This window comes from Salmo salar, unplaced genomic scaffold (genome assembly GCF_965601325.2).
Source record: "Salmo salar unplaced genomic scaffold, fSalSal1 ptg000293l, whole genome shotgun sequence".
NCBI classification, from domain to species: Eukaryota; Metazoa; Chordata; class Actinopteri; order Salmoniformes; family Salmonidae; genus Salmo; species Salmo salar.
The window spans coordinates 454,181-473,739 of NW_027675346.1; the positions used below are offsets into that span (position 1 = coordinate 454,181).

General features: G+C 42.8%; 46 non-coding genes and 3 pseudogenes across 46 annotated transcripts; all 49 read left to right on the forward strand.

The window, feature by feature from the left end:
- The first annotated feature begins 68 nt into the window (after nucleotides 1–68).
- On the forward strand, nucleotides 69–187 carry LOC145872387 (5S ribosomal RNA). Its single transcript, XR_014388019.1, has one exon. It is a non-coding gene; the product is annotated as a 5S ribosomal RNA (ribosomal RNA).
- A 409-nt stretch (nucleotides 188–596) lies between these two features.
- Nucleotides 597–715, forward strand: LOC145871207 (5S ribosomal RNA). The gene has a single exon (XR_014386837.1). It is a non-coding gene; the product is annotated as a 5S ribosomal RNA (ribosomal RNA).
- Nucleotides 716–854: 139 nt separating this feature from the next.
- LOC145871208 (5S ribosomal RNA) lies at nucleotides 855–973 on the forward strand. The gene has a single exon (XR_014386838.1). It is a non-coding gene; the product is annotated as a 5S ribosomal RNA (ribosomal RNA).
- A 409-nt stretch (nucleotides 974–1,382) lies between these two features.
- On the forward strand, nucleotides 1,383–1,501 carry LOC145871209 (5S ribosomal RNA). Its single transcript, XR_014386839.1, has one exon. It is a non-coding gene; the product is annotated as a 5S ribosomal RNA (ribosomal RNA).
- A 409-nt stretch (nucleotides 1,502–1,910) lies between these two features.
- Nucleotides 1,911–2,029, forward strand: LOC145871210 (5S ribosomal RNA). Its single transcript, XR_014386840.1, has one exon. It is a non-coding gene; the product is annotated as a 5S ribosomal RNA (ribosomal RNA).
- A 409-nt stretch (nucleotides 2,030–2,438) lies between these two features.
- Nucleotides 2,439–2,557, forward strand: LOC145871211 (5S ribosomal RNA). Its single transcript, XR_014386841.1, has one exon. It is a non-coding gene; the product is annotated as a 5S ribosomal RNA (ribosomal RNA).
- Nucleotides 2,558–2,696: 139 nt separating this feature from the next.
- On the forward strand, nucleotides 2,697–2,815 carry LOC145872398 (5S ribosomal RNA). The gene has a single exon (XR_014388030.1). It is a non-coding gene; the product is annotated as a 5S ribosomal RNA (ribosomal RNA).
- A 409-nt stretch (nucleotides 2,816–3,224) lies between these two features.
- LOC145871212 (5S ribosomal RNA) lies at nucleotides 3,225–3,343 on the forward strand. The gene has a single exon (XR_014386842.1). It is a non-coding gene; the product is annotated as a 5S ribosomal RNA (ribosomal RNA).
- A 409-nt stretch (nucleotides 3,344–3,752) lies between these two features.
- Nucleotides 3,753–3,871, forward strand: LOC145871214 (5S ribosomal RNA). The gene has a single exon (XR_014386844.1). It is a non-coding gene; the product is annotated as a 5S ribosomal RNA (ribosomal RNA).
- Nucleotides 3,872–4,010: 139 nt separating this feature from the next.
- Nucleotides 4,011–4,129, forward strand: LOC145871215 (5S ribosomal RNA). Its single transcript, XR_014386845.1, has one exon. It is a non-coding gene; the product is annotated as a 5S ribosomal RNA (ribosomal RNA).
- Nucleotides 4,130–4,538: 409 nt separating this feature from the next.
- Nucleotides 4,539–4,657, forward strand: LOC145871216 (5S ribosomal RNA). Its single transcript, XR_014386846.1, has one exon. It is a non-coding gene; the product is annotated as a 5S ribosomal RNA (ribosomal RNA).
- A 409-nt stretch (nucleotides 4,658–5,066) lies between these two features.
- LOC145871217 (5S ribosomal RNA) lies at nucleotides 5,067–5,185 on the forward strand. Its single transcript, XR_014386847.1, has one exon. It is a non-coding gene; the product is annotated as a 5S ribosomal RNA (ribosomal RNA).
- A 409-nt stretch (nucleotides 5,186–5,594) lies between these two features.
- On the forward strand, nucleotides 5,595–5,713 carry LOC145871218 (5S ribosomal RNA). Its single transcript, XR_014386848.1, has one exon. It is a non-coding gene; the product is annotated as a 5S ribosomal RNA (ribosomal RNA).
- A 139-nt stretch (nucleotides 5,714–5,852) lies between these two features.
- Nucleotides 5,853–5,971, forward strand: LOC145871219 (5S ribosomal RNA). The gene has a single exon (XR_014386849.1). It is a non-coding gene; the product is annotated as a 5S ribosomal RNA (ribosomal RNA).
- A 409-nt stretch (nucleotides 5,972–6,380) lies between these two features.
- On the forward strand, nucleotides 6,381–6,499 carry LOC145871220 (5S ribosomal RNA). The gene has a single exon (XR_014386850.1). It is a non-coding gene; the product is annotated as a 5S ribosomal RNA (ribosomal RNA).
- A 139-nt stretch (nucleotides 6,500–6,638) lies between these two features.
- On the forward strand, nucleotides 6,639–6,757 carry LOC145869378 (5S ribosomal RNA). Its single transcript, XR_014385374.1, has one exon. It is a non-coding gene; the product is annotated as a 5S ribosomal RNA (ribosomal RNA).
- A 409-nt stretch (nucleotides 6,758–7,166) lies between these two features.
- On the forward strand, nucleotides 7,167–7,285 carry LOC145871221 (5S ribosomal RNA). Its single transcript, XR_014386851.1, has one exon. It is a non-coding gene; the product is annotated as a 5S ribosomal RNA (ribosomal RNA).
- Nucleotides 7,286–7,694: 409 nt separating this feature from the next.
- On the forward strand, nucleotides 7,695–7,813 carry LOC145875331 (5S ribosomal RNA). The gene has a single exon (XR_014390967.1). It is a non-coding gene; the product is annotated as a 5S ribosomal RNA (ribosomal RNA).
- A 139-nt stretch (nucleotides 7,814–7,952) lies between these two features.
- Nucleotides 7,953–8,071, forward strand: LOC145870314 (5S ribosomal RNA). Its single transcript, XR_014386310.1, has one exon. It is a non-coding gene; the product is annotated as a 5S ribosomal RNA (ribosomal RNA).
- Nucleotides 8,072–8,210: 139 nt separating this feature from the next.
- On the forward strand, nucleotides 8,211–8,329 carry LOC145870782 (uncharacterized; annotated as a pseudogene).
- A 139-nt stretch (nucleotides 8,330–8,468) lies between these two features.
- LOC145871222 (5S ribosomal RNA) lies at nucleotides 8,469–8,587 on the forward strand. Its single transcript, XR_014386852.1, has one exon. It is a non-coding gene; the product is annotated as a 5S ribosomal RNA (ribosomal RNA).
- A 409-nt stretch (nucleotides 8,588–8,996) lies between these two features.
- LOC145870795 (uncharacterized) lies at nucleotides 8,997–9,115 on the forward strand (annotated as a pseudogene).
- Nucleotides 9,116–9,254: 139 nt separating this feature from the next.
- LOC145868062 (5S ribosomal RNA) lies at nucleotides 9,255–9,373 on the forward strand. Its single transcript, XR_014384056.1, has one exon. It is a non-coding gene; the product is annotated as a 5S ribosomal RNA (ribosomal RNA).
- A 139-nt stretch (nucleotides 9,374–9,512) lies between these two features.
- LOC145875034 (5S ribosomal RNA) lies at nucleotides 9,513–9,631 on the forward strand. Its single transcript, XR_014390668.1, has one exon. It is a non-coding gene; the product is annotated as a 5S ribosomal RNA (ribosomal RNA).
- A 409-nt stretch (nucleotides 9,632–10,040) lies between these two features.
- LOC145870796 (uncharacterized) lies at nucleotides 10,041–10,159 on the forward strand (annotated as a pseudogene).
- Nucleotides 10,160–10,298: 139 nt separating this feature from the next.
- Nucleotides 10,299–10,417, forward strand: LOC145868063 (5S ribosomal RNA). Its single transcript, XR_014384057.1, has one exon. It is a non-coding gene; the product is annotated as a 5S ribosomal RNA (ribosomal RNA).
- A 139-nt stretch (nucleotides 10,418–10,556) lies between these two features.
- On the forward strand, nucleotides 10,557–10,675 carry LOC145875082 (5S ribosomal RNA). Its single transcript, XR_014390716.1, has one exon. It is a non-coding gene; the product is annotated as a 5S ribosomal RNA (ribosomal RNA).
- Nucleotides 10,676–10,814: 139 nt separating this feature from the next.
- LOC145869931 (5S ribosomal RNA) lies at nucleotides 10,815–10,933 on the forward strand. Its single transcript, XR_014385927.1, has one exon. It is a non-coding gene; the product is annotated as a 5S ribosomal RNA (ribosomal RNA).
- A 139-nt stretch (nucleotides 10,934–11,072) lies between these two features.
- LOC145875096 (5S ribosomal RNA) lies at nucleotides 11,073–11,191 on the forward strand. The gene has a single exon (XR_014390730.1). It is a non-coding gene; the product is annotated as a 5S ribosomal RNA (ribosomal RNA).
- A 409-nt stretch (nucleotides 11,192–11,600) lies between these two features.
- LOC145868705 (5S ribosomal RNA) lies at nucleotides 11,601–11,719 on the forward strand. The gene has a single exon (XR_014384701.1). It is a non-coding gene; the product is annotated as a 5S ribosomal RNA (ribosomal RNA).
- A 139-nt stretch (nucleotides 11,720–11,858) lies between these two features.
- LOC145868950 (5S ribosomal RNA) lies at nucleotides 11,859–11,977 on the forward strand. The gene has a single exon (XR_014384945.1). It is a non-coding gene; the product is annotated as a 5S ribosomal RNA (ribosomal RNA).
- Nucleotides 11,978–12,386: 409 nt separating this feature from the next.
- LOC145871223 (5S ribosomal RNA) lies at nucleotides 12,387–12,505 on the forward strand. The gene has a single exon (XR_014386853.1). It is a non-coding gene; the product is annotated as a 5S ribosomal RNA (ribosomal RNA).
- Nucleotides 12,506–12,914: 409 nt separating this feature from the next.
- LOC145871225 (5S ribosomal RNA) lies at nucleotides 12,915–13,033 on the forward strand. The gene has a single exon (XR_014386855.1). It is a non-coding gene; the product is annotated as a 5S ribosomal RNA (ribosomal RNA).
- A 139-nt stretch (nucleotides 13,034–13,172) lies between these two features.
- On the forward strand, nucleotides 13,173–13,291 carry LOC145871226 (5S ribosomal RNA). Its single transcript, XR_014386856.1, has one exon. It is a non-coding gene; the product is annotated as a 5S ribosomal RNA (ribosomal RNA).
- A 409-nt stretch (nucleotides 13,292–13,700) lies between these two features.
- On the forward strand, nucleotides 13,701–13,819 carry LOC145871227 (5S ribosomal RNA). The gene has a single exon (XR_014386857.1). It is a non-coding gene; the product is annotated as a 5S ribosomal RNA (ribosomal RNA).
- A 139-nt stretch (nucleotides 13,820–13,958) lies between these two features.
- On the forward strand, nucleotides 13,959–14,077 carry LOC145871228 (5S ribosomal RNA). Its single transcript, XR_014386858.1, has one exon. It is a non-coding gene; the product is annotated as a 5S ribosomal RNA (ribosomal RNA).
- A 409-nt stretch (nucleotides 14,078–14,486) lies between these two features.
- Nucleotides 14,487–14,605, forward strand: LOC145871229 (5S ribosomal RNA). The gene has a single exon (XR_014386859.1). It is a non-coding gene; the product is annotated as a 5S ribosomal RNA (ribosomal RNA).
- Nucleotides 14,606–15,014: 409 nt separating this feature from the next.
- LOC145871230 (5S ribosomal RNA) lies at nucleotides 15,015–15,133 on the forward strand. The gene has a single exon (XR_014386860.1). It is a non-coding gene; the product is annotated as a 5S ribosomal RNA (ribosomal RNA).
- A 139-nt stretch (nucleotides 15,134–15,272) lies between these two features.
- LOC145871231 (5S ribosomal RNA) lies at nucleotides 15,273–15,391 on the forward strand. The gene has a single exon (XR_014386861.1). It is a non-coding gene; the product is annotated as a 5S ribosomal RNA (ribosomal RNA).
- A 409-nt stretch (nucleotides 15,392–15,800) lies between these two features.
- On the forward strand, nucleotides 15,801–15,919 carry LOC145871232 (5S ribosomal RNA). The gene has a single exon (XR_014386862.1). It is a non-coding gene; the product is annotated as a 5S ribosomal RNA (ribosomal RNA).
- Nucleotides 15,920–16,058: 139 nt separating this feature from the next.
- Nucleotides 16,059–16,177, forward strand: LOC145871233 (5S ribosomal RNA). Its single transcript, XR_014386863.1, has one exon. It is a non-coding gene; the product is annotated as a 5S ribosomal RNA (ribosomal RNA).
- A 409-nt stretch (nucleotides 16,178–16,586) lies between these two features.
- Nucleotides 16,587–16,705, forward strand: LOC145871234 (5S ribosomal RNA). The gene has a single exon (XR_014386864.1). It is a non-coding gene; the product is annotated as a 5S ribosomal RNA (ribosomal RNA).
- Nucleotides 16,706–16,844: 139 nt separating this feature from the next.
- LOC145871236 (5S ribosomal RNA) lies at nucleotides 16,845–16,963 on the forward strand. Its single transcript, XR_014386866.1, has one exon. It is a non-coding gene; the product is annotated as a 5S ribosomal RNA (ribosomal RNA).
- Nucleotides 16,964–17,372: 409 nt separating this feature from the next.
- Nucleotides 17,373–17,491, forward strand: LOC145871237 (5S ribosomal RNA). The gene has a single exon (XR_014386867.1). It is a non-coding gene; the product is annotated as a 5S ribosomal RNA (ribosomal RNA).
- A 139-nt stretch (nucleotides 17,492–17,630) lies between these two features.
- On the forward strand, nucleotides 17,631–17,749 carry LOC145868338 (5S ribosomal RNA). The gene has a single exon (XR_014384334.1). It is a non-coding gene; the product is annotated as a 5S ribosomal RNA (ribosomal RNA).
- Nucleotides 17,750–18,158: 409 nt separating this feature from the next.
- LOC145871238 (5S ribosomal RNA) lies at nucleotides 18,159–18,277 on the forward strand. The gene has a single exon (XR_014386868.1). It is a non-coding gene; the product is annotated as a 5S ribosomal RNA (ribosomal RNA).
- A 139-nt stretch (nucleotides 18,278–18,416) lies between these two features.
- Nucleotides 18,417–18,535, forward strand: LOC145871239 (5S ribosomal RNA). Its single transcript, XR_014386869.1, has one exon. It is a non-coding gene; the product is annotated as a 5S ribosomal RNA (ribosomal RNA).
- Nucleotides 18,536–18,944: 409 nt separating this feature from the next.
- Nucleotides 18,945–19,063, forward strand: LOC145871240 (5S ribosomal RNA). Its single transcript, XR_014386870.1, has one exon. It is a non-coding gene; the product is annotated as a 5S ribosomal RNA (ribosomal RNA).
- A 139-nt stretch (nucleotides 19,064–19,202) lies between these two features.
- On the forward strand, nucleotides 19,203–19,321 carry LOC145875465 (5S ribosomal RNA). Its single transcript, XR_014391101.1, has one exon. It is a non-coding gene; the product is annotated as a 5S ribosomal RNA (ribosomal RNA).
- The last annotated feature ends 238 nt before the right edge of the window (nucleotides 19,322–19,559 follow it).

The following is a 19,559-nucleotide window of genomic DNA, read 5'->3' on the forward strand; positions in this document are numbered from 1 at the left end:
AATTGACTAAATGTCTGTTTTATCAGACTCACTTTGACTATATATGTTGTAGCAAGAGATTGTTTCTCGCTTACGGCCATACCAGCCTGGGTACGCCCGATCTCGTCTGATCTCGGAAGCTAAGCAGGGTCGGGCCAGGTTAGTACTTGGATGGGAGACCGCCTGGGAATACCAGGTGCTGTAAGCATTTTGTCCACGAGGGTGTGCCCCTGCACTATTTCATCAGCAACACTGCCTTGTAGTAAGCATTTAATGATGAATTGACTAAATGCAGCTTCCTGCCTTTTTAATAGGATCAAATTTCCTTGTGTTTTCAATTAGCATCTGCCTTGTATTTATAAGACAAACAAGAATATTGTTGCTGAATGCAGCTTGTGTGTGCTTTGTGCTCCTTTGCCCTGTTCAAATGATGAAAGGAAATAAAGTTTGTATTTTATCCAACTACCTGTGGTAAAAAGTGATGGGAACAGTGTTTGTAATTTCTTCTACTTTTTCAGTGACACAAAGTTCAAGCTGCTTATCTAATTGGTGAAAATGCAATGTCTGTTTATCACACTCACTTTGACTATATATGTTGTAGCAAGAGATTGTTTCTCGCTTACGGCCATACCAGCCTGGGTACGCCCGATCTCGTCTGATCTCGGAAGCTAAGCAGGGTCGGGCCTGGTTAGTACTTGGATGGGAGACCGCCTGGGAATACCAGGTGCTGTAAGCATTTTGTCCACGAGGGTGTGCTCTTGCACTATTTCATCAGCAACACTGCCTTGTATTAAGCATTTAATGATGAATTGACTAAATGTCTGTTTTATCAGACTCACTTTGACTATATATGTTGTAGCAAGAGATTGTTTCTCGCTTACGGCCATACCAGCCTGGGTACGCCCGATCTCGTCTGATCTCGGAAGCTAAGCAGGGTCGGGCCTGGTTAGTACTTGGATGGGAGACCGCCTGGGAATACCAGGTGCTGTAAGCATTTTGTCCACGAGGGTGTGCCCCTGCACTATTTCATCAGCAACACTGCTTTGTAGTAAGCATTTAATGATGAATTGACTAAATGCAGCTTCCTGCCTTTTTAATAGGATCAAATTTCCTTGTGTTTTCAATTAGCATCTGCCTTGTATTTATAAGACAAACAAGAATATTGTTGCTGAATGCAGCTTGTGTGTGCTTTGTGCTCCTTTGCCCTGTTCAAATGATGAAAGGAAATAAAGTTTGTATTTTATCCAACTACCTGTGCTAAAAAGTGATGGGTACAGTGTTTGTAATTTCTTCTACTTTTTCAGTGACACAAAGTTCAAGCTGCTTATCTAATTGGTGAAAATGCAATGTCTGTTTATCACACTCACTTTGACTATATATGTTGTAGCAAGAGATTGTTTCTCGCTTACGGCCATACCAGCCTGGGTACGCCCGATCTCGTCTGATCTCGGAAGCTAAGCAGGGTCGGGCCTGGTTAGTACTTGGATGGGAGACCGCCTGGGAATACCAGGTGCTGTAAGCATTTTGTCCACGAGGGTGTGCCCCTGCACTATTTCATCAGCAACACTGCCTTGTAGTAAGCATTTAATGATGAATTGACTAAATGCAGCTTCCTGCCTTTTTAATAGGATCAAATTTCCTTGTGTTTTCAATTAGCATCTGCCTTGTATTTATAAGACAAACAAGAATATTGTTGCTGAATGCAGCTTGTGTGTGCTTTGTGCTCCTTTGCCCTGTTCAAATGATGAAAGGAAATAAAGTTTGTATTTTATCCAACTACCTGTGGTAAAAAGTGATGGGAACAGTGTTTGTAATTTCTTCTACTTTTTCAGTGACACAAAGTTCAAGCTGCTTATCTAATTGGTGAAAATGCAATGTCTGTTTATCACACTCACTTTGACTATATATGTTGTAGCAAGAGATTGTTTCTCGCTTACGGCCATACCAGCCTGGGTACGCCCGATCTCGTCTGATCTCGGAAGCTAAGCAGGGTCGGGCCTGGTTAGTACTTGGATGGGAGACCGCCTGGGAATACCAGGTGCTGTAAGCATTTTGTCCACGAGGGTGTGCCCCTGCACTATTTCATCAGCAACACTGCCTTGTAGTAAGCATTTAATGATGAATTGACTAAATGCAGCTTCCTGCCTTTTTAATAGGATCAAATTTCCTTGTGTTTTCAATTAGCATCTGCCTTGTATTTATAAGACAAACAAGAATATTGTTGCTGAATGCAGCTTGTGTGTGCTTTGTGCTCCTTTGCCCTGTTCAAATGATGAAAGGAAATAAAGTTTGTATTTTATCCAACTACCTGTGGTAAAAAGTGATGGGAACAGTGTTTGTAATTTCTTCTACTTTTTCAGTGACACAAAGTTCAAGCTGCTTATCTAATTGGTGAAAATGCAATGTCTGTTTATCACACTCACTTTGACTATATATGTTGTAGCAAGAGATTGTTTCTCGCTTACGGCCATACCAGCCTGGGTACGCCCGATCTCGTCTGATCTCGGAAGCTAAGCAGGGTCGGGCCTGGTTAGTACTTGGATGGGAGACCGCCTGGGAATACCAGGTGCTGTAAGCATTTTGTCCACGAGGGTGTGCTCTTGCACTATTTCATCAGCAACACTGCCTTGTATTAAGCATTTAATGATGAATTGACTAAATGTCTGTTTTATCAGACTCACTTTGACTATATATGTTGTAGCAAGAGATTGTTTCTCGCTTACGGCCATACCAGCCTGGGTACGCCCGATCTCGTCTGATCTCGGAAGCTAAGCAGGGTCGGGCCAGGTTAGTACTTGGATGGGAGACCGCCTGGGAATACCAGGTGCTGTAAGCATTTTGTCCACGAGGGTGTGCCCCTGCACTATTTCATCAGCAACACTGCCTTGTAGTAAGCATTTAATGATGAATTGACTAAATGCAGCTTCCTGCCTTTTTAATAGGATCAAATTTCCTTGTGTTTTCAATTAGCATCTGCCTTGTATTTATAAGACAAACAAGAATATTGTTGCTGAATGCAGCTTGTGTGTGCTTTGTGCTCCTTTGCCCTGTTCAAATGATGAAAGGAAATAAAGTTTGTATTTTATCCAACTACCTGTGGTAAAAAGTGATGGGAACAGTGTTTGTAATTTCTTCTACTTTTTCAGTGACACAAAGTTCAAGCTGCTTATCTAATTGGTGAAAATGCAATGTCTGTTTATCACACTCACTTTGACTATATATGTTGTAGCAAGAGATTGTTTCTCGCTTACGGCCATACCAGCCTGGGTACGCCCGATCTCGTCTGATCTCGGAAGCTAAGCAGGGTCGGGCCTGGTTAGTACTTGGATGGGAGACCGCCTGGGAATACCAGGTGCTGTAAGCATTTTGTCCACGAGGGTGTGCCCCTGCACTATTTCATCAGCAACACTGCCTTGTAGTAAGCATTTAATGATGAATTGACTAAATGCAGCTTCCTGCCTTTTTAATAGGATCAAATTTCCTTGTGTTTTCAATTAGCATCTGCCTTGTATTTATAAGACAAACAAGAATATTGTTGCTGAATGCAGCTTGTGTGTGCTTTGTGCTCCTTTGCCCTGTTCAAATGATGAAAGGAAATAAAGTTTGTATTTTATCCAACTACCTGTGGTAAAAAGTGATGGGAACAGTGTTTGTAATTTCTTCTACTTTTTCAGTGACACAAAGTTCAAGCTGCTTATCTAATTGGTGAAAATGCAATGTCTGTTTATCACACTCACTTTGACTATATATGTTGTAGCAAGAGATTGTTTCTCGCTTACGGCCATACCAGCCTGGGTACGCCCGATCTCGTCTGATCTCGGAAGCTAAGCAGGGTCGGGCCTGGTTAGTACTTGGATGGGAGACCGCCTGGGAATACCAGGTGCTGTAAGCATTTTGTCCACGAGGGTGTGCTCTTGCACTATTTCATCAGCAACACTGCCTTGTATTAAGCATTTAATGATGAATTGACTAAATGTCTGTTTTATCAGACTCACTTTGACTATATATGTTGTAGCAAGAGATTGTTTCTCGCTTACGGCCATACCAGCCTGGGTACGCCCGATCTCGTCTGATCTCGGAAGCTAAGCAGGGTCGGGCCTGGTTAGTACTTGGATGGGAGACCGCCTGGGAATACCAGGTGCTGTAAGCATTTTGTCCACGAGGGTGTGCCCCTGCACTATTTCATCAGCAACACTGCTTTGTAGTAAGCATTTAATGATGAATTGACTAAATGCAGCTTCCTGCCTTTTTAATAGGATCAAATTTCCTTGTGTTTTCAATTAGCATCTGCCTTGTATTTATAAGACAAACAAGAATATTGTTGCTGAATGCAGCTTGTGTGTGCTTTGTGCTCCTTTGCCCTGTTCAAATGATGAAAGGAAATAAAGTTTGTATTTTATCCAACTACCTGTGCTAAAAAGTGATGGGTACAGTGTTTGTAATTTCTTCTACTTTTTCAGTGACACAAAGTTCAAGCTGCTTATCTAATTGGTGAAAATGCAATGTCTGTTTATCACACTCACTTTGACTATATATGTTGTAGCAAGAGATTGTTTCTCGCTTACGGCCATACCAGCCTGGGTACGCCCGATCTCGTCTGATCTCGGAAGCTAAGCAGGGTCGGGCCTGGTTAGTACTTGGATGGGAGACCGCCTGGGAATACCAGGTGCTGTAAGCATTTTGTCCACGAGGGTGTGCCCCTGCACTATTTCATCAGCAACACTGCCTTGTAGTAAGCATTTAATGATGAATTGACTAAATGCAGCTTCCTGCCTTTTTAATAGGATCAAATTTCCTTGTGTTTTCAATTAGCATCTGCCTTGTATTTATAAGACAAACAAGAATATTGTTGCTGAATGCAGCTTGTGTGTGCTTTGTGCTCCTTTGCCCTGTTCAAATGATGAAAGGAAATAAAGTTTGTATTTTATCCAACTACCTGTGGTAAAAAGTGATGGGAACAGTGTTTGTAATTTCTTCTACTTTTTCAGTGACACAAAGTTCAAGCTGCTTATCTAATTGGTGAAAATGCAATGTCTGTTTATCACACTCACTTTGACTATATATGTTGTAGCAAGAGATTGTTTCTCGCTTACGGCCATACCAGCCTGGGTACGCCCGATCTCGTCTGATCTCGGAAGCTAAGCAGGGTCGGGCCTGGTTAGTACTTGGATGGGAGACCGCCTGGGAATACCAGGTGCTGTAAGCATTTTGTCCACGAGGGTGTGCCCCTGCACTATTTCATCAGCAACACTGCCTTGTAGTAAGCATTTAATGATGAATTGACTAAATGCAGCTTCCTGCCTTTTTAATAGGATCAAATTTCCTTGTGTTTTCAATTAGCATCTGCCTTGTATTTATAAGACAAACAAGAATATTGTTGCTGAATGCAGCTTGTGTGTGCTTTGTGCTCCTTTGCCCTGTTCAAATGATGAAAGGAAATAAAGTTTGTATTTTATCCAACTACCTGTGGTAAAAAGTGATGGGAACAGTGTTTGTAATTTCTTCTACTTTTTCAGTGACACAAAGTTCAAGCTGCTTATCTAATTGGTGAAAATGCAATGTCTGTTTATCACACTCACTTTGACTATATATGTTGTAGCAAGAGATTGTTTCTCGCTTACGGCCATACCAGCCTGGGTACGCCCGATCTCGTCTGATCTCGGAAGCTAAGCAGGGTCGGGCCTGGTTAGTACTTGGATGGGAGACCGCCTGGGAATACCAGGTGCTGTAAGCATTTTGTCCACGAGGGTGTGCTCTTGCACTATTTCATCAGCAACACTGCCTTGTATTAAGCATTTAATGATGAATTGACTAAATGTCTGTTTTATCAGACTCACTTTGACTATATATGTTGTAGCAAGAGATTGTTTCTCGCTTACGGCCATACCAGCCTGGGTACGCCCGATCTCGTCTGATCTCGGAAGCTAAGCAGGGTCGGGCCTGGTTAGTACTTGGATGGGAGACCGCCTGGGAATACCAGGTGCTGTAAGCATTTTGTCCACGAGGGTGTGCCCCTGCACTATTTCATCAGCAACACTGCCTTGTAGTAAGCATTTAAGGATGAATTGACTAAATGCAGCTTCCTGCCTTTTTAATAGGATCAAATTTCCTTGTGTTTTCAATTAGCATCTGCCTTGTATTTATAAGACAAACAAGAATATTGTTGCTGAATGCAGCTTGTGTGTGCTTTGTGCTCCTTTGCCCTGTTCAAATGATGAAAGGAAATAAAGTTTGTATTTTATCCAACTACCTGTGGTAAAAAGTGATGGGAACAGTGTTTGTAATTTCTTCTACTTTTTCAGTGACACAAAGTTCAAGCTGCTTATCTAATTGGTGAAAATGCAATGTCTGTTTATCACACTCACTTTGACTATATATGTTGTAGCAAGAGATTGTTTCTCGCTTACGGCCATACCAGCCTGGGTACGCCCGATCTCGTCTGATCTCGGAAGCTAAGCAGGGTCGGGCCTGGTTAGTACTTGGATGGGAGACCGCCTGGGAATACCAGGTGCTGTAAGCATTTTGTCCACGAGGGTGTGCTCTTGCACTATTTCATCAGCAACACTGCCTTGTATTAAGCATTTAATGATGAATTGACTAAATGTCTGTTTTATCAGACTCACTTTGACTATATATGTTGTAGCAAGAGATTGTTTCTCGCTTACGGCCATACCAGCCTGGGTACGCCCGATCTCGTCTGATCTCGGAAGCTAAGCAGGGTCCGGCCTGGTTAGTACTTGGATGGGAGACCGCCTGGGAATACCAGGTGCTGTAAGCATTTTGTCCACGAGGGTGTGCCCCTGCACTATTTCATCAGCAACACTGCTTTGTAGTAAGCATTTAATGATGAATTGACTAAATGCAGCTTCCTGCCTTTTTAATAGGATCAAATTTCCTTGTGTTTTCAATTAGCATCTGCCTTGTATTTATAAGACAAACAAGAATATTGTTGCTGAATGCAGCTTGTGTGTGCTTTGTGCTCCTTTGCCGTGTTCAAATGATGAAAGGAAATAAAGTTTGTATTTTATCCAACTACCTGTGCTAAAAAGTGATGGGTACAGTGTTTGTAATTTCTTCTACTTTTTCAGTGACACAAAGTTCAAGCTGCTTATCTAATTGGTGAAAATGCAATGTCTGTTTATCACACTCACTTTGACTATATATGTTGTAGCAAGAGATTGTTTCTCGCTTACGGCCATACCAGCCTGGGTACGCCCGATCTCGTCTGATCTCGGAAGCTAAGCAGGGTCGGGCCTGGTTAGTACTTGGATGGGAGACCGCCTGGGAATACCAGGTGCTGTAAGCATTTTGTCCACGAGGGTGTGCCCCTGCACTATTTCATCAGCAACACTGCTTTGTAGTAAGCATTTAATGATGAATTGACTAAATGCAGCTTCCTGCCTTTTTAATAGGATCAAATTTCCTTGTGTTTTCAATTAGCATCTGCCTTGTATTTATAAGACAAACAAGAATATTGTTGCTGAATGCAGCTTGTGTGTGCTTTGTGCTCCTTTGCCCTGTTCAAATGATGAAAGGAAATAAAGTTGGTATTTTATCCAACTACCTGTGCTAAAAAGTGATGGGAACAGTGTTTGTAATTTCTTCTACTTTTTCAGTGACACAAAGTTCAAGCTGCTTATCTAATTGGTGAAAATGCAATGTCTGTTTATCACACTCACTTTGAATATATATGTTGTAGCAAGAGATTGTTTCTCGCTTACGGCCATACCAGCCTGGGTATGCCCGATCTCGTCTGATCTCGGAAGCTAAGCAGGGTCGGGCCTGGTTAGTACTTGGATGGGAGACCGCCTGGGAATACCAGGTGCTGTAAGCATTTTGTCCACGAGGGTGTGCTCTTGCACTATTTCATCAGCAACACTGCCTTGTAGTAAGCATTTAATGATGAATTGACTAAATGTCTGTTTTATCAGACTCACTTTGACTATATATGTTGTAGCAAGAGATTGTTTCTCGCTTACGGCCATACCAGCCTGGGTACGCCCGATCTCGTCTGATCTCGGAAGCTAAGCAGGGTCGTGCCTGGTTAGTACTTGGATGGGAGACCGCCTGGGAATACGAGGTGCTGTAAGCATTTTGTCCACGAGGGTGTGCTCTTGCACTATTTCATCAGCAACACTGCCTTGTAGTAAGCATTTAATGATGAATTGACTAAATGTCTGTTTTATCAGACTCACTTTGACTATATATGTTGTAGCAAGAGATTGTTTCTCGCTTACGGCCATACCAGCCTGGGTAAGCCCAATCTCGTCTGATCTCGGAAGCTAAGCAGGGTCGTGCCTGGTTAGTACTTGGATGGGAGACCGCCTGGGAATACCAGGTGCTGTAAGCATTTTGTCCACGAGGGTGTGCTCTTGCACTATTTCATCAGCAACACTGCCTTGTAGTAAGCATTTAATGATGAATTGACTAAATGTCTGTTTTATCAGACTCACTTTGACTATATATGTTGTAGCAAGAGATTGTTTCTCGCTTACGGCCATACCAGCCTGGGTACGCCCGATCTCGTCTGATCTCGGAAGCTAAGCAGGGTCGGGCCTGGTTAGTACTTGGATGGGAGACCGCCTGGGAATACCAGGTGCTGTAAGCATTTTGTCCACGAGGGTGTGCTCTTGCACTATTTCATCAGCAACACTGCCTTGTAGTAAGCATTTAATGATGAATTGACTAAATGCAGCTTCCTGCCTTTTTAATAGGATCAAATTTCCTTGTGTTTTCAATTAGCATCTGCCTTGTATTTATAAGACAAACAAGAATATTGTTGCTGAATGCAGCTTGTGTGTGCTTTGTGCTCCTTTGCCCTGTTCAAATGATGAAAGGAAATAAAGTTTGTATTTTATCTAACTACCTGTGCTAAAAAGTGATGGGAACAGTGTTTGTAATTTCTTCTACTTTTTCAGTGACACAAAGTTCAAGCTGCTTATCTAATTGGTGAAAATGCAATGTCTGTTTATCACACTCACTTTGACTATATATGTTGTAGCAAGAGATTGTTCCTCGCTTACGGCCATGTCAGCCTGGGTACTCCCGATCTCGTCTGATCTCGGAAGCTAAGCAGGGTCGGTCCTGGTTAGTACTTGGATGGGAGACCGCCTGGGAATACCAGGTGCTCTAAGCATTTTGTCCACGAGGGTGTGCTCTTGCACTATTTCATCAGCAACACTGCCTTGTAGTAAGCATTTAATGATGAATTGACTAAATGTCTGTTTTATCAGACTCACTTTGACTATATATGTTGTAGCAAGAGATTGATTCTCGCTTACGGCCATACCAGCCTGGGTACGCCCGATCTCGTCTGATCTCGGAAGCTAAGCAGGGTCGGGCCTGGTTAGTACTTTGATGGGAGACTGCCTGGGAATACCAGGTGCTGTAAGCATTTTGTCCACGAGGGTGTGCTCTTGCACTATTTCATCAGCAACACTGCCTTGTAGTAAGCATTTAATGATGAATTGACTAAATGTCTGTTTTATCAGACTCACTTTGACTATATATGTTGTAGCAAGAGATTGTTTCTCGCTTACGGCCATATCAGCCTGGGTACGCCCGATCTCATCTGATCTCGGAAGCTAAGCAGGGTCGGGCCTGGTTAGTACTTGGATGGGAGACCGCCTGGGAATACCAGGTGCTGTAAGCATTTTGTCCACGAGGGTGTGCTCTTGCACTATTTCATCAGCAACACTGCCTTGTAGTAAGCATTTAATGATGAATTGACTAAATGCAGCTTCCTGCCTTTTTAATAGGATCAAATTTCCTTGTGTTTTCAATTAGCATCTGCCTTGTATTTATAAGACAAACAAGAATATTGTTGCTGAATGCAGCTTGTGTGTGCTTTGTGCTCCTTTGCCCTGTTCAAATGATGAAAGGAAATAAAGTTTGTATTTTATCTAACTACCTGTGCTAAAAAGTGATGGGAACAGTGTTTGTAATTTCTTCTACTTTTTCAGTGACACAAAGTTCAAGCTGCTTATCTAATTGGTGAAAATGCAATGTCTGTTTATCACACTCACTTTGACTATATATGTTGTAGCAAGAGATTGTTTCTCGCTTACGGCCATGTCAGCCTGGGTACTCCCGATCTCGTCTGATCTCGGAAGCTAAGCAGGGTCGGTCCTGGTTAGTACTTGGATGGGAGACCGCCTGGGAATACCAGGTGCTCTAAGCATTTTGTCCACGAGGGTGTGCTCTTGCACTATTTCATCAGCAACACTGCCTTGTAGTAAGCATTTAATGATGAATTGACTAAATGTCTGTTTTATCAGACTCACTTTGACTATATATGTTGTAGCAAGAGATTGATTCTCGCTTACGGCCATACCAGCCTGGGTACGCCCGATCTCGTCTGATCTCGGAAGCTAAGCAGGGTCGGGCCTGGTTAGTACTTTGATGGGAGACTGCCTGGGAATACCAGGTGCTGTAAGCATTTTGTCCACGAGGGTGTGCTCTTGCACTATTTCATCAGCAACACTGCCTTGTAGTAAGCATTTAATGATGAATTGACTAAATGTCTGTTTTATCAGACTCACTTTGACTATATATGTTGTAGCAAGAGATTGTTTCTCGCTTACGGCCATATCAGCCTGGGTACTCCCGATCTCATCTGATCTCGGAAGCTAAGCAGGGTCGGGCCTGGTTAGTACTTGGATGGGAGACCGCCTGGGAATACCAGGTGCTGTAAGCATTTTGTCCACGAGGGTGTGCTCTTGCACTATTTCATCAGCAACACTGCCTTGTATTAAGCATTTAATGATGAATTGACTAAATTTCTGTTTTATCAGACTCACTTTGACTATATATGTTGTAGCAAGAGATTGTTTCTCGCATACGGCCATATCAGCCTGGGTACGCCCGATCTCGTCTGATCTCGGAAGCTAAGCAGGGTCGGGCCTGGTTAGTACTTGGATGGGAGACCGCCTGCGAATACCAGGTGCTGTAAGCATTTTGTCCACGAGGGTGTGCTCTTGCACTATTTCATCAGCAACACTGCCTTGTATTAAGCATTTAATGATGAATTGACTAAATGTCTGTTTTATCAGACTCACTTTGACTATATATGTTGTAGCAAGAGATTGTTTCACGCTTGCGGCCATACCAGCCTGGGTACGCCCGATCTCGTCTGATCTCGGAAGCTAAGCAGGGTCGGGCCTGGTTAGTACTTGGATGGGAGACCGCCTGGGAATACCAGGTGCTGTAAGCATTTTGTCCACGAGGGTGTGCCCCTGCACTATTTCATCAGCAACACTGCCTTGTAGTAAGCATTTAATGATGAATTGACTAAATGCAGCTTCCTGCCTTTTTAATAGGATCAAATTTCCTTGTGTTTTCAATTAGCATCTGCCTTGTATTTATAAGACAAACAAGAATATTGTTGCTGAATGCAGCTTGTGTGTGCTTTGTGCTCCTTTGCCCTGTTCAAATGATGAAAGGAAATAAAGTTTGTATTTTATCCAACTACCTGTGCTAAAAAGTGATGGGAACAGTGTTTGTAATTTCTTCTACTTTTTCAGTGACACAAAGTTGAAGCTGCTTATCTAATTGGTGAAAATGCAATGTCTGTTTATCACACTCACTTTGACTATATATGTTGTAGCAAGAGATTGTTTCTCGCTTACGGCCATACCAGCCTGGGTACGCCCGATCTCGTCTGATCTCGGAAGCTAGGCAGGGTCGGGCCTGGTTAGTACTTGGATGGGAGACCGCCTGGGAATACCAGGTGCTGTAAGCATTTTGTCCACGAGGGTGTGCTCTTGCACTATTTCATCAGCAACACTGCCTTGTATTAAGCATTTAATGATGAATTGACTAAATGTCTGTTTTATCAGACTCACTTTGACTATATATGTTGTAGCAAGAGATTGTTTCTCGCTTAAGGCCATACCAGCCTGGGTACGCCCGATCTCGTCTGATCTCGGAAGCTAAGCAGGGTCGGGCCTGGTTAGTACTTGGATGGGAGACCGCCTGGGAATACCAGGTGCTGTAAGCATTTTGTCCACGAGGGTGTGCCCCTGCACTATTTCATCAGCAACACTGCCTTGTAGTAAGCATTTAATGATGAATTGACTAAATGCAGCTTCCTGCCTTTTTAATAGGATCAAATTTCCTTGTGTTTTCAATTAGCATCTGCCTTGTATTTATAAGACAAACAAGAATATTGTTGCTGAATGCAGCTTGTGTGTGCTTTGTGCTCCTTTGCCCTGTTCAACTGATGAAAGGAAATAAAGTTTGTATTTTATCCAACTACCTGTGCTAAAAAGTGATGGGAACAGTGTTTGTAATTTCTTCTACTTTTTCAGTGACACAAAGTTCAAGCTGCTTATCTAATTGGTGAAAATGCAATGTCTGTTTATCACACTCACTTTGACTATATATGTTGTAGCAAGAGATTGTTTCTCGCTTACGGCCATACCAGCCTGGGTACGCCCGATCTCGTCTGATCTCGGAAGCTAAGCAGGGTCGGGCCTGGTTAGTACTTGGATGGGAGACCGCCTGGGAATACCAGGTGCTGTAAGCATTTTGTCCACGAGGGTGTGCCCCTGCACTATTTCATCAGCAACACTGCCTTGTAGTAAGCATTTAATGATGAATTGACTAAATGCAGCTTCCTGCCTTTTTAATAGGATCAAATTTCCTTGTGTTTTCAATTAGCATCTGCCTTGTATTTATAAGACAAACAAGAATATTGTTGCTGAATGCAGCTTGTGTGTGCTTTGTGCTCCTTTGCCCTGTTCAAATGATGAAAGGAAATAAAGTTTGTATTTTATCCAACTACCTGTGCTAAAAAGTGATGGGAACAGTGTTTGTAATTTCTTCTACTTTTTCAGTGACACAAAGTTCAAGCTGCTTATCTAATTGGTGAAAATGCAATGTCTGTTTATCACACTCACTTTGACTATATATGTTGTAGCAAGAGATTGTTTCTCGCTTACGGCCATACCAGCCTGGGTACGCCCGATCTCGTCTGATCTCGGAAGCTAAGCAGGGTCGGGCCTGGTTAGTACTTGGATGGGAGACCGCCTGGGAATACCAGGTGCTGTAAGCATTTTGTCCACGAGGGTGTGCTCTTGCACTATTTCATCAGCAACACTGCCTTGTATTAAGCATTTAATGATGAATTGACTAAATGTCTGTTTTATCAGACTCACTTTGACTATATATGTTGTAGCAAGAGATTGTTTCTCGCTTACGGCCATACCAGCCTGGGTACGCCCGATCTCGTCTGATCTCGGAAGCTAAGCAGGGTCGGGCCTGGTTAGTACTTGGATGGGAGACCGCCTGGGAATACCAGGTGCTGTAAGCATTTTGTCCACGAGGGTGTGCCCCTGCACTATTTCATCAGCAACACTGCCTTGTAGTAAGCATTTAATGATGAATTGACTAAATGCAGCTTCCTGCCTTTTTAATAGGATCAAATTTCCTTGTGTTTTCAATTAGCATCTGCCTTGTATTTATAAGACAAACAAGAATATTGTTGCTGAATGCAGCTTGTGTGTGCTTTGTGCTCCTTTGCCCTGTTCAACTGATGAAAGGAAATAAAGTTTGTATTTTATCCAACTACCTGTGCTAAAAAGTGATGGGAACAGTGTTTGTAATTTCTTCTACTTTTTCAGTGACACAAAGTTCAAGCTGCTTATCTAATTGGTGAAAATGCAATGTCTGTTTATCACACTCACTTTGACTATATATGTTGTAGCAAGAGATTGTTTCTCGCTTACGGCCATACCAGCCTGGGTACGCCCGATCTCGTCTGATCTCGGAAGCTAAGCAGGGTCGGGCCTGGTTAGTACTTGGATGGGAGACCGCCTGGGAATACCAGGTGCTGTAAGCATTTTGTCCACGAGGGTGTGCTCTTGCACTATTTCATCAGCAACACTGCCTTGTATTAAGCATTTAATGATGAATTGACTAAATGTCTGTTTTATCAGACTCACTTTGACTATATATGTTGTAGCAAGAGATTGTTTCTCGCTTACGGCCATACCAGCCTGGGTACGCCCGATCTCGTCTGATCTCGGAAGCTAAGCAGGGTCGGGCCTGGTTAGTACTTGGATGGGAGACCGCCTGGGAATACCAGGTGCTGTAAGCATTTTGTCCACGAGGGTGTGCCCCTGCACTATTTCATCAGCAACACTGCCTTGTAGTAAGCATTTAATGATGAATTGACTAAATGCAGCTTCCTGCCTTTTTAATAGGATCAAATTTCCTTGTGTTTTCAATTAGCATCTGCCTTGTATTTATAAGACAAACAAGAATATTGTTGCTGAATGCAGCTTGTGTGTGCTTTGTGCTCCTTTGCCCTGTTCAACTGATGAAAGGAAATAAAGTTTGTATTTTATCCAACTACCTGTGCTAAAAAGTGATGGGAACAGTGTTTGTAATTTCTTCTACTTTTTCAGTGACACAAAGTTCAAGCTGCTTATCTAATTGGTGAAAATGCAATGTCTGTTTATCACACTCACTTTGACTATATATGTTGTAGCAAGAGATTGTTTCTCGCTTACGGCCATACCAGCCTGGGTACGCCCGATCTCGTCTGATCTCGGAAGCTAAGCAGGGTCGGGCCTGGTTAGTACTTGGATGGGAGACCGCCTGGGAATACCAGGTGCTGTAAGCATTTTGTCCACGAGGGTGTGCCCCTGCACTATTTCATCAGCAACACTGCCTTGTAGTAAGCATTTAATGATGAATTGACTAAATGCAGCTTCCTGCCTTTTTAATAGGATCAAATTTCCTTGTGTTTTCAATTAGCATCTGCCTTGTATTTATAAGACAAACAAGAATATTGTTGCTGAATGCAGCTTGTGTGTGCTTTGTGCTCCTTTGCCCTGTTCAAATGATGAAAGGAAATAAAGTTTGTATTTTATCCAACTACCTGTGCTAAAAAGTGATGGGAACAGTGTTTGTAATTTCTTCTACTTTTTCAGTGACACAAAGTTCAAGCTGCTTATCTAATTGGTGAAAATGCAATGTCTGTTTATCACACTCACTTTGACTATATATGTTGTAGCAAGAGATTGTTTCTCGCTTACGGCCATACCAGCCTGGGTACGCCCGATCTCGTCTGATCTCGGAAGCTAAGCAGGGTCGGGCCTGGTTAGTACTTGGATGGGAGACCGCCTGGGAATACCAGGTGCTGTAAGCATTTTGTCCACGAGGGTGTGCTCTTGCACTATTTCATCAGCAACACTGCCTTGTATTAAGCATTTAATGATGAATTGACTAAATGTCTGTTTTATCAGACTCACTTTGACTATATATGTTGTAGCAAGAGATTGTTTCTCGCTTACGGCCATACCAGCCTGGGTACGCCCGATCTCGTCTGATCTCGGAAGCTAAGCAGGGTCGGGCCTGGTTAGTACTTGGATGGGAGACCGCCTGGGAATACCAGGTGCTGTAAGCATTTTGTCCACGAGGGTGTGCCCCTGCACTATTTCATCAGCAACACTGCCTTGTAGTAAGCATTTAATGATGAATTGACTAAATGCAGCTTCCTGCCTTTTTAATAGGATCAAATTTCCTTGTGTTTTCAATTAGCATCTGCCTTGTATTTATAAGACAAACAAGAATATTGTTGCTGAATGCAGCTTGTGTGTGCTTTGTGCTCCTTTGCCCTGTTCAAATGATGAAAGGAAATAAAGTTTGTATTTTATCCAACTACCTGTGCTAAAAAGTGATGGGAACAGTGTTTGTAATTTCTTCTACTTTTTCAGTGACACAAAGTTCAAGCTGCTTATCTAATTGGTGAAAATGCAATGTCTGTTTATCACACTCACTTTGACTATATATGTTGTAGCAAGAGATTGTTTCTCGCTTACGGCCATACCAGCCTGGGTACGCCCGATCTCGTCTGATCTCGGAAGCTAAGCAGGGTCGGGCCTGGTTAGTACTTGGATGGGAGACCGCCTGGGAATACCAGGTGCTGTAAGCATTTTGTCCACGAGGGTGTGCTCTTGCACTATTTCATCAGCAACACTGGCTTGTATTAAGCATTTAATGATGAATTGACTAAATATCTGTTTTATCAGACTCACTTTGACTATATATGTTGTAGCAAGAGATTGTTTCTCGCTTACGGCCATACCAGCCTGGGTACGCCCGATCTCGTCTGATCTCGGAAGCTAAGCAGGGTCGGGCCTGGTTAGTACTTGGATGGGAGACCGCCTGGGAATACCAGGTGCTGTAAGCATTTTGTCCACGAGGGTGTGCCCCTGCACTATTTCATCAGCAACACTGCCTTGTAGTAAGCATTTAATGATGAATTGACTAAATGCAGCTTCCTGCCTTTTTAATAGGATCAAATTTCCTTGTGTTTTCAATTAGCATCTGCCTTGTATTTATAAGACAAACAAGAATATTGTTGCTGAATGCAGCTTGTGTGTGCTTTGTGCTCCTTTGCCCTGTTCAAATGATGAAAGGAAATAAAGTTTGTATTTTATCCAACTACCTGTGGTAAAAAGTGATGGGAACAGTGTTTGTAATTTCTTCTACTTTTTCAGTGACACAAAGTTCAAGCTGCTTATCTAATTGGTGAAAATGCAATGTCTGTTTATCACACTCACTTTGACTATATATGTTGTAGCAAGAGATTGTTTCTCGCTTACGGCCATACCAGCCTGGGTACGCCCGATCTCGTCTGATCTCGGAAGCTAAGCAGGGTCGGGCCTGGTTAGTACTTGGATGGGAGACCGCCTGGGAATACCAGGTGCTGTAAGCATTTTGTCCACGAGGGTGTGCTCTTGCACTATTTCATCAGCAACACTGCCTTGTATTAAGCATTTAATGATGAATTGACTAAATGTCTGTTTTATCAGACTCACTTTGACTATATATGTTGTAGCAAGAGATTGTTTCTCGCTTACGGCCATACCAGCCTGGGTACGCCCGATCTCGTCTGATCTCGGAAGCTAAGCAGGGTCGGGCCTGGTTAGTACTTGGATGGGAGACCGCCTGGGAATACCAGGTGCTGTAAGCATTTTGTCCACGAGGGTGTGCCCCTGCACTATTTCATCAGCAACACTGCCTTGTAGTAAGCATTTAATGATGAATTGACTAAATGCAGCTTCCTGCCTTTTTAATAGGATCAAATTTCCTTGTGTTTTCAATTAGCATCTGCCTTGTATTTATAAGACAAACAAGAATATTGTTGCTGAATGCAGCTTGTGTGTGCTTTGTGCTCCTTTGCCCTGTTCAAATGATGAAAGGAAATAAAGTTTGTATTTTATCCAACTACCTGTGCTAAAAAGTGATGGGAACAGTGTTTGTAATTTCTTCTACTTTTTCAGTGACACAAAGTTCAAGCTGCTTATCTAATTGGTGAAAATGCAATGTCTGTTTATCACACTCACTTTGACTATATATGTTGTAGCAAGAGATTGTTTCTCGCTTACGGCCATACCAGCCTGGGTACGCCCGATCTCGTCTGATCTCGGAAGCTAAGCAGGGTCGGGCCTGGTTAGTACTTGGATGGGAGACCGCCTGGGAATACCAGGTGCTGTAAGCATTTTGTCCACGAGGGTGTGCTCTTGCACTATTTCATCAGCAACACTGGCTTGTATTAAGCATTTAATGATGAATTGACTAAATGTCTGTTTTATCAGACTCACTTTGACTATATATGTTGTAGCAAGAGATTGTTTCTCGCTTACGGCCATACCAGCCTGGGTACGCCCGATCTCGTCTGATCTCGGAAGCTAAGCAGGGTCGGGCCTGGTTAGTACTTGGATGGGAAACCGCCTGTGAATACCAGGTGCTGTAAGCATTTTGTCCACGAGGGTGTGCCCCTGCACTATTTCATCAGCAACACTGCCTTGTAGTAAGCATTTAATGATGAATTGACTAAATGCAGCTTCCTGCCTTTTTAATAGGATCAAATTTCCTTGTGTTTTCAATTAGCATCTGCCTTGTATTTATAAGACAAACAAGAATATTGTTGCTGAATGCAGCTTGTGTGTGCTTTGTGCTCCTTTGCCCTGTTCAAATGATGAAAGGAAATAAAGTTTGTATTTTATCCAACTACCTGTGCTAAAAAGTGATGGGAACAGTGTTTGTAATTTCTTCTACTTTTTCAGTGACACAAAGTTCAAGCTGCTTATCTAATTGGTGAAAATGCAATGTCTGTTTATCACACTCACTTTGACTATATATGTTGTAGCAAGAGATTGTTTCTCGCTTACGGCCATACCAGCCTGGGTACGCCCGATCTCGTCTGATCTCGGAAGCTAAGCAGGGTCGGGCCTGGTTAGTACTTGGATGGGAGACCGCCTGGGAATACCAGGTGCTGTAAGCATTTTGTCCACGAGGGTGTGCTCTTGCACTATTTCATCAGCAACACTGCCTTGTATTAAGCATTTAATGATGAATTGACTAAATGTCTGTTTTATCAGACTCACTTTGACTATATATGTTGTAGCAAGAGATTGTTTCTCGCTTACGGCCATACCAGCCTGGGTACGCCCGATCTCGTCTGATCTCGGAAGCTAAGCAGGGTCGGGCCTGGTTAGTACTTGGATGGGAGACCGCCTGGGAATACCAGGTGCTGTAAGCATTTTGTCCACGAGGGTGTGCCCCTGCACTATTTCATCAGCAACACTGCCTTGTAGTAAGCATTTAATGATGAATTGACTAAATGCAGCTTCCTGCCTTTTTAATAGGATCAAATTTCCTTGTGTTTTCAATTAGCATCTGCCTTGTATTTATAAGACAAACAAGAATATTGTTGCTGAATGCAGCTTGTGTGTGCTTTGTGCTCCTTTGCCCTGTTCAAATGATGAAAGGAAATAAAGTTTGTATTTTATCCAACTACCTGTGGTAAAAAGTGATGGGAACAGTGTTTGTAATTTCTTCTACTTTTTCAGTGACACAAAGTTCAAGCTGCTTATCTAATTGGTGAAAATGCAATGTCTGTTTATCACACTCACTTTGACTATATATGTTGTAGCAAGAGATTGTTTCTCGCTTACGGCCATACCAGCCTGGGTACGCCCGATCTCGTCTGATCTCGGAAGCTAAGCAGGGTCGGGCCTGGTTAGTACTTGGATGGGAGACCGCCTGGGAATACCAGGTGCTGTAAGCATTTTGTCCACGAGGGTGTGCTCTTGCACTATTTCATCAGCAACACTGGCTTGTATTAAGCATTTAATGATGAATTGACTAAATGTCTGTTTTATCAGACTCACTTTGACTATATATGTTGTAGCAAGAGATTGTTTCTCGCTTACGGCCATACCAGCCTGGGTACGCCCGATCTCGTCTGATCTCGGAAGCTAAGCAGGGTCGGGCCTGGTTAGTACTTGGATGGGAGACCGCCTGTGAATACCAGGTGCTGTAAGCATTTTGTCCACGAGGGTGTGCCCCTGCACTATTTCATCAGCAACACTGCCTTGTAGTAAGCATTTAATGATGAATTGACTAAATGCAGCTTCCTGCCTTTTTAATAGGATCAAATTTCCTTGTGTTTTCAATTAGCATCTGCCTTGTATTTATAAGACAAACAAGAATATTGTTGCTGAATGCAGCTTGTGTGTGCTTTGTGCTCCTTTGCCCTGTTCAAATGATGAAAGGAAATAAAG